We start from the raw sequence: 7,746 nt of genomic DNA on the forward strand, positions 1-7,746 counted from the left end.
CCATTGAAACAAAATGCTGGTGAGGTAGAAAATGAGGACGTGAGGAGGCAGATGAGGGCAAAGATATCGAAAACAGAAGAGATACGGCCAGGCGCTCTGTCTACCATGACAGATGGGAATCCCTGGTAACGGGAGGACAACATTTCTGGGAAACGCCACCTTGGAGAGCTAGGGTGGCGATAATGGAATTAATTGCCTACAAGGGTCAAGACAGTTGTTCTCATTTCAGTAACATAGCCGCAATGGTTGTCATGATCAACACACGGGGGCATTATCATTCTGGTTCTTCGTAATCTGGCGAATTTGAGGTAATCTGAAACTTCTCTGATAGAATGGATTCCCATGGCAGATGGGATAACGTGACCCAACTCAAGCTGGAGAAAAAATTCCTCACCATCTGATTGGGCACCTTCAAGTCTTCCGCTCGTTATGTCTAATTCCCCAACATTAACCTCCGTTCTTTCTTTTCTTGACTATGTAAGAAACAATTCCTCTACAATCCGTTTTAAAAATATTGATCTCTGTATATAGGTGGCCGGTTGATTCTGTTCCAGTACACCGGAACGTCATCAACAACATATTACACAACCACCGTATATTCTGCCATCTCCCAACAAGCACTGGCAGATAGTATAATGTTTTATTCATGAAATTTATTTCGTTTCGTGCACATTTTCCTGTTGCCCTGAGAACATCATTCTTTTTCTGTTGATATGAGCTGCAGAAGGGTGTCTCATGCGAAACTTTGTCTCTTCCCCTTCCCATAGTTATTGCCTGATGTACTTACTTTCCCCAACAGCTTCTATTTTTATGATCCTTATCTGACATGCATAAGTCAAGATTGTAGAGGAATATATTGCCATAGGAGGGACTCAGTAAAGATTCACCAAGACAGTTCCTTGGGAGGAGTGATTGCCAACTGGAGAATAGACTAAGACCCTATATTTCATTGCTTTGAAAAATGAGAAGTGGCGTTGTCATTCCTATAATTCATAAACAGAATTCGAACGCTGAACCTGTGCGATATCCTTCTTAGACTCACTTGGGGTACCGACCGAAACATTTTATACAAAAATGTTTGACTGGGTTTAATGCTGATAGGTTTATATGGAAGAGTTTAATAACTACCGGCAAAACTGAAGTGTGCGAGAAAAATTTCGCCCTCAGAAACAACCAGGAACAACTCACCACTTCTGGCATTAATGGAAAGTGGAATTGGCTGGACGACGGGAAAAAATATTTGAAAGACAATGGGGAAATCACAAACCAATAGACATGACGTAATTGCAAGCTAGGGCGAGCTTCATGACGCAAATATACAACCGACACATCTCAAAAATCAGTGAAAAGCGAACCGTACGAGTTGAAGAGCGCCAAATATTTATCGACCATTTGTCGTCAGAGACCAATTCATTATAGAATACCAGGTCGAACGATGACAGGTTTAAAGCGAGAGACTAACTGTATCCGCAGCTTGCTACACCTGTATCTTACTGACGTAGCAATTCGCTTCCAAAGATAGAGTGCCGCATTCTTCAATTCCTCTCTGAATTTATTCTGCGTCACCACATAAATACAGGTGTTAGTGCAAGAGCTTAGCAACTGAAGCATATTTGCACTTTCCTGGCGAATGAACCTGGGGTCAGTGAAATTGGAACCACTGAAATATGGTTCACCTGAAATTTCGATATAGAGGAAATCTACAACATAGGAAATCTACATCCACAGAAGGATGAAACTGCTGGAGATCAGGAAGAGTAAAATGATAGACTTTCTCCGACTCTCCATCTCTGGATCGCTCTTTTCATCTCCATTGTTCCGGCACCTGAAGTTTCTGCGGGCTCTGCTAGCCACAAGTATGTGCCTCACTGTTAGCACATTGCAGAGTATAATTAAGACAAACGGCAGCCCGGGGTTTAAAATTCGTGCAAACCAATCATACACTGTCCACACGAGTGATGTGCTGTAGGTTAATTTTCTGGTACAAAACCAGGGCTTATTGTCAATTATGTACAGCGGTTCGTAGATGAAGTACCATGGGACGCTTTTCAAACAGCTCAACACACAGATTACCCCAATGACAAATGCCGCCGTTCTCTCGGTGCAATATTTTGTTTTCAACTTCTGGCAACAAATGGCTACAAATCGATCAAAAGTAAAAGCGACTGTCAACCAGACTGAACTCTCGGTCACTGCATAAATTATCACCGTGCTCAGAGTACAAGCCGGAGTCAAGAACATAAAACTAAATGGAAAATAAATGCCAGCAATCCGATTGAATATGACAGCGGAGATAACGACCAGCAGATCCGCCACCGCCATGGACACCAAGTACCGCGTGATGCATCTGCAGAGACCGCATCTTCCTCGGGACAGGATCACAATCGCCACTAAGTTAGCTGAGAGAGAGAGAGAGAGAGAGAGAGAGAGAGAGAGAGAGAGATTTGAAGGTAATATGCTTGTTATGAAATTCTAATAAAACACATTCAGAGGGTCCTCACTACATGATGCATTTTGTAATCCTCGGCGATAATAATTTATAGATGGAGTGTCAAGAATGTTGTTTCCTGGCAGGACTTCATGTCATGTTTAGCTTTCAACTCTAAAATGTCGGAACGCTGTGCAAAGGAGGTTGGCCATGTGAATATCAGCGTTAAAGTTTATCATGCGGACTCAGTGGATTTATCTTTGTTTACTTGTTTCCCTCATGGCCAAACTCAGAAAGCGGGAGGTGAATTCAACCGAACAAGCATTGCTGAATTCATGTGGTGAACTCTGCATTGTAGTGCCCTCTGGCTCTATCAGTTTAATTCGACGGACTGTGCGACAGGAAAGCAGAGTAAGTCAGCTGGCGCAAGGTTAATAGTTGTAATGTACATTTTGCGAACGACGAAAGGGCCATAAAAGCTTGGCGCAAGTCACAAGAGGAACGAACGACTTCGGTGCACAATAATGAACACGGTACTTGTTGTTTTGGATAATGAAGTTAATGTATGAGAAATATCGCAGGAAAATTCTATTTGTTCGTTTGTAATGTCCTAAATCGGGTTTAAGTGTTATTGAAGTACATAAAGTTGGTAAGTACGGAAACACAATAACTCCAGTAATTCAGACACATATGCCACATGTTTGATATTTTAAATTGTCGGTACAATTTCCCTCCTTGGTAAAGACACTGGAAAAAACATTTAGCTCGCTTGTAAAAAGCGTTGTCAATCAAATCTGCACTTTTCCCAACAAAGCAAAGATAACAAGTTCTTCATAATTGTTCGTCTGGAATATTGAGCAAGAAGCGCAACGTTAGAGTGCTGTTAAGAATAGGACGACGAGGAAATCTTTCAGTTCACTCCAATCTGAGTCCAGAAGATGGATATTGCAGACGACGCTTGTCTGAACGCATGCTGCAAAATTAAACCGTGTCCCGGTTGACTTTGCTGTTTCTAAACCATTTAAGGGCCTTACCGCAAACATCCGAAAAATAAAAGACCTGTACTAAATTGTCACTGCAGCACACTTTGAAATTTGGTTATAAAATGTCCATAATGGATATGATAATCAATAGACATAGTCATAGTCATAGTCATAGTCATTACTTTATTGATCCCGGGGGAAACTGGTTTTCGTTACAGTTGCACCATAAATAATTAAATAGTAATAAAACCATAAATAGTTAAATAGTAATATGTAAATTATGCCAGGAAATAAGTCCAGGACCAGCCTATTGGTTCAGGGTGTCTGACCCTCCAAGGGAGGAGTTGTAAAGTTTGATGGGCAGGGGCAGGAATGACTTCCTATAACTCTCTGTGTTGCTTCTCGGTGGAATGAGTCTCTGGCTGAATGTACTCCTGTGTCCACACAGTACATTATGTAGTGGATGGGAGACATTGTCCAAGATGGCATGCAACTTGGACAGCATCCTCTTTTCAGACACTACCGTCAGAGAGTCCAGTTCCATCCCCATAACATCACTGTCCTTACGAATGAGTTTGTTGATTCTGTTGGTGTCTGCTACTGTCTGCTAGACGGTTATCAGATTACTCTTCCAATTCTTGCAGCAGGTTATAACTCTTTCAAATACAGTATATAAACCGCCCACTGTCAGCTTTGTCTCATGCGTTATGAGCGCTACGGTAGCGTAGCGGTGATCGCGACGCTATTGCAGCTCGGGGCGTCGAAGTTCGGAGTTCAATCCAGGCGCACTCTATAAAGAGCCTCTGTACCCCCTTCCCATGGAATGCACAGTCGAAAGTCTAATTGGACATTGTAAACTGTCTCGTGATCAGTTTAGGATTAATTTTGGAGTTGTCAATTGGGCAGCCCTGGAACAACTGACAACTCCGAATTTAATCCTAATCTGATCACGAGACAATTTACAATGTCCTAATCCACGCTCTGTCGCGAAATAAATAAATTAATGCATAAATAAGAATAGCGAGAGGTAGAAGTTCATTGCAATCTGTTAGACTTTTCACATTGTTTGTATTTCATATTTCAGACAGGCCGAAGCCCATCACGTGTAAAGGTTATCAGAATAGAGAAACAGCGCTTCAAGAATTCTATTAAAGGTACGAGAACCAGTAGTTCGCCGAGAAATAGGAATCCCTGGCCAAATCCAACTACGTAAATTGATGTAGTGTCCGCAAAATCTATCGGTATCTTGTATCTGTTTCATCGAACCCCTCATGAAACGCTGAAAGGTCACCTTCCCTACAATGAGCTCAGCCAGCCTGTCTTCACGCATACATTGTCCAGGAAATCGCTCCCGAGCTCGGAATACTAACACACTTTATCTGGTTCAAGTGGGAAAATGATGACTCAGTGCATTCTGCAGCCTTAGAGGATTCGGTAGTCATCATTATTCATTTTGTACCAACATGTTAGGTCCAAACCTGTGCAACTGTACCTTGGTTTCAATCAATCCTATAGACGTTTTAGGAAGTTATTAACATGCTTATCTTGAATATTCCTGGTAATTTCTGAAAATGAACGATTGCTAACTTGATTAGCGAGGAAACAACGACAAAGAGATGGATGTACTACGTTGTTAATTGCCAATAAAGACAGCAATACTAAACAATGACTCAGTCATCCAGTAGAACGGCTTACCTGGAACACCGAATGCTGCAAGAATTGGGTAGTAAATGGCGTAAACTGGGCCACTTATTCTGTCGTGCATTTTCAAGGGAAGCGCTGGTTTCTTCTGAAAATATTCAGCCACACAGTTTCTCAGACACAGACAAATCATTTATATTGTGTGGTAATCCACTGAGATGCAATTAGGTTCAATGGATTTTCGATTTTTTGAACAAAGATGTTTGGCATTTGCTCCCGGTTGTCATATTGTATTCCAACAATAGGGAGGTGACCATGAAGGTGAAGCAGTGAGGTGTAATTCAAGAGGGGATTAGATTAACAAAATCAGATGGTTCAGTATGGATTATCCTATATCAGTGCATTGTAAATCGTATTTGCGCAGTAAGAACTATTCAGACTTAATACAAAGCATTCCTTCAATGCACGGTGATTTTAAAAAAAACTAGTTACACCGCTGCAATACGGAAGATTACCCCCGCTATGGAGGCAGTGCTCAAGGTTTTAAACTGTACTCACGCTGTGAAAACGTACTCAGATAACAGCAAGAGACCGTCTGAGTAATCGTGCCCATATTATCTCCATGCACGTTAATAGCACTCACACAATACGTGGTGTACTTACAGGTAGAAAAGCGTTCTGTTACATCAGCGAATGGTCACAAAATTTAAGCACAGCTTTCGAAGTAATAAGAAGTTTGAATACGTCCCAAAGGCACACTGAGATGTGCGACAAAGGCACGCAAATAAAGAGATTATCGGGAACGATCTCAGGATAATGTCATGGTCCAGTCCGTGAAGTCTGTATTCTGGTTTACCGTCCGGTCCATCGACCCTTGCTCCAGGTTTTCCTGTTTACCCTGTTGCTGTTTTTGTTTAGCTCTAATTGAGGCAGCTGATGCTCGTTGGGGCTGGCTGCATAAATACCTTCACAAACCAGGGCGTGGCTGCTGGGTTGTTCTTGTCCTTACTCCTTGTATCCCTTCACCTGCCTTCTGTTTCCTCGCCTGAAGCCCTGCCTTGTCTTGCCGGTAACTCTCGCCTCCCCTGAAGTTCTCGTCTCGCCTTGCTTTGTCAGAAGCCTTGCCTTGTCTTGCCGGTAACTCTCGCCTCACCTGAAGTTCTCGTCTCACTTTGCATTGCCTGAAGCATGGTCTTGTTGGTAACTCTCGCCTCGTCTCGCCTGCAGTCTTGTCCTGGAGCCACCCTGTACCTAGCTCCCTTCGTGTCCCTTGCCTCCGCCCAGGTAAACCAGGCCGTCTTGCCTTTACTTGCGGCTGGTTCTGTCCCTTCCTGTCCCTTGCCTCCGCCCAGGTAAGCCAGGCCGTCTTGCCGTTACCTGCGGTTGGTTCTGTCCCTTCCTGTCCCATGCCTCCGTCGGGTGGTGAACCGCGCCCTGCCCAGGTGAATCGCATCCTGCCCAGGTGAACGGCGTCCTGCCCAGAAGTACCGCGACCTGCCCAGGAGTACCGCGTCCTGCCCAGGAGTACCGTGCCCTACCCAGGAGTACCGCGCCCTGCCCAGGAGGAGACTGCCTAGCCTCAAGCCTGAAGACTCCAGCCTCCTGCCTAGTCTCAAGTCTGAAGATTCCAGCCTCCTGCCTCCTACCAAGCCTCGCTTTAAGTCTCTAGCCTCCTGCCTCGTCTCAAGTCTCCTGCCTCCTGCCAAGCCTCGCCTCAAGTTTCCTGCCTCATGCCAAGCCTCGCCTCTAGTGTCCTGCCTCCTGTCAAGCCTCGCCTCTAGACTCCTGCTTCCTGCCAACCCTCGTCTCAAGTCTCCTGCTTCCTGCCAAGCCTCGCCTCTAGTCTCTAAGACTCCAGCCTCGTCCTGCCTGCCTGCCAAGCCTCGTCCTTGCCTAGTTCTGGGGTCCGAGCCAGAGGCAAGACCCAGGTACTGGGTCCTTGTCCAGTCTCTGGCTCGGAGTCCAATCCCGGGCTCCTAGCTCTCTTGTCCTGTCCTGCTCCAGCTTCCTGGTTTTCCTGTCCATGTCCCTGCCCTCAGCCTGTATCCCAGTCCTGTCCCTAGTACTTCAGTGTCCGTGTCTTGCACTTGGGTCCGTTCCCAGCCACCCACTTTATGACAGATAAGAAGGAGACTGAGAAGGCCTCGTGAAAGATCCTGAATTTTAGGGTTAAATAGCAACAGATCTGGCCTCTTAAAGGGGAAGAGGTGAATCTCAGAGATGTGCAATACACCCTAATTGCAGGAGCATCGACGTCCAGACACAAACTTTCTTCATTGTTTCTAAGTATTCCTCACACTGGTCACATTATCCATGACTCCGTCATCAATGTCAACTTAATTCTACTCCTTTCTGCTTTTACCATGGATTCTTCTCTTCTGACCTTGTGTTGGGCACGTGGCCAAGTGGCTAAGGCGTTCGTCTAGTGATCTCAAGGTCGCTAGTTCGAGTCTCAGCTGTGGCAGCGTGTTTGTGTCCTTGAGCAAGGTACTTAACCACAAATTGCTCGAGTGTCTGTGCGAGGAGTGGCGTCCCACACAGATTTCTAACTCCGCCTTGTAAGGCATGAAAATGCCTGGTGCAGGCCTCTCATGGTCTGAGTCGACGTTCCCTTCCTCCCTTCTCTTCTTATAATCATTCGTGCTTTCAAACACAGACGTTTTAATTCTGAGTCATTTGAGCACTTATTCAGTG

At 44.8% G+C, this 7,746-nt stretch overlaps 1 pseudogene; it reads right to left on the reverse strand.

Annotated features, from left to right (window-relative positions):
* Positions 1–1,413: 1,413 nt before the first annotated feature.
* LOC134352489 (probable G-protein coupled receptor 139) lies at positions 1,414–5,176 on the reverse strand (annotated as a pseudogene).
* Between the last annotated feature and the right edge of the window lie 2,570 nt (positions 5,177–7,746).

This window comes from Mobula hypostoma, chromosome 10 (assembly GCF_963921235.1).
Source record: "Mobula hypostoma chromosome 10, sMobHyp1.1, whole genome shotgun sequence".
Taxonomy (NCBI): Eukaryota; Metazoa; Chordata; class Chondrichthyes; order Myliobatiformes; family Myliobatidae; genus Mobula; species Mobula hypostoma.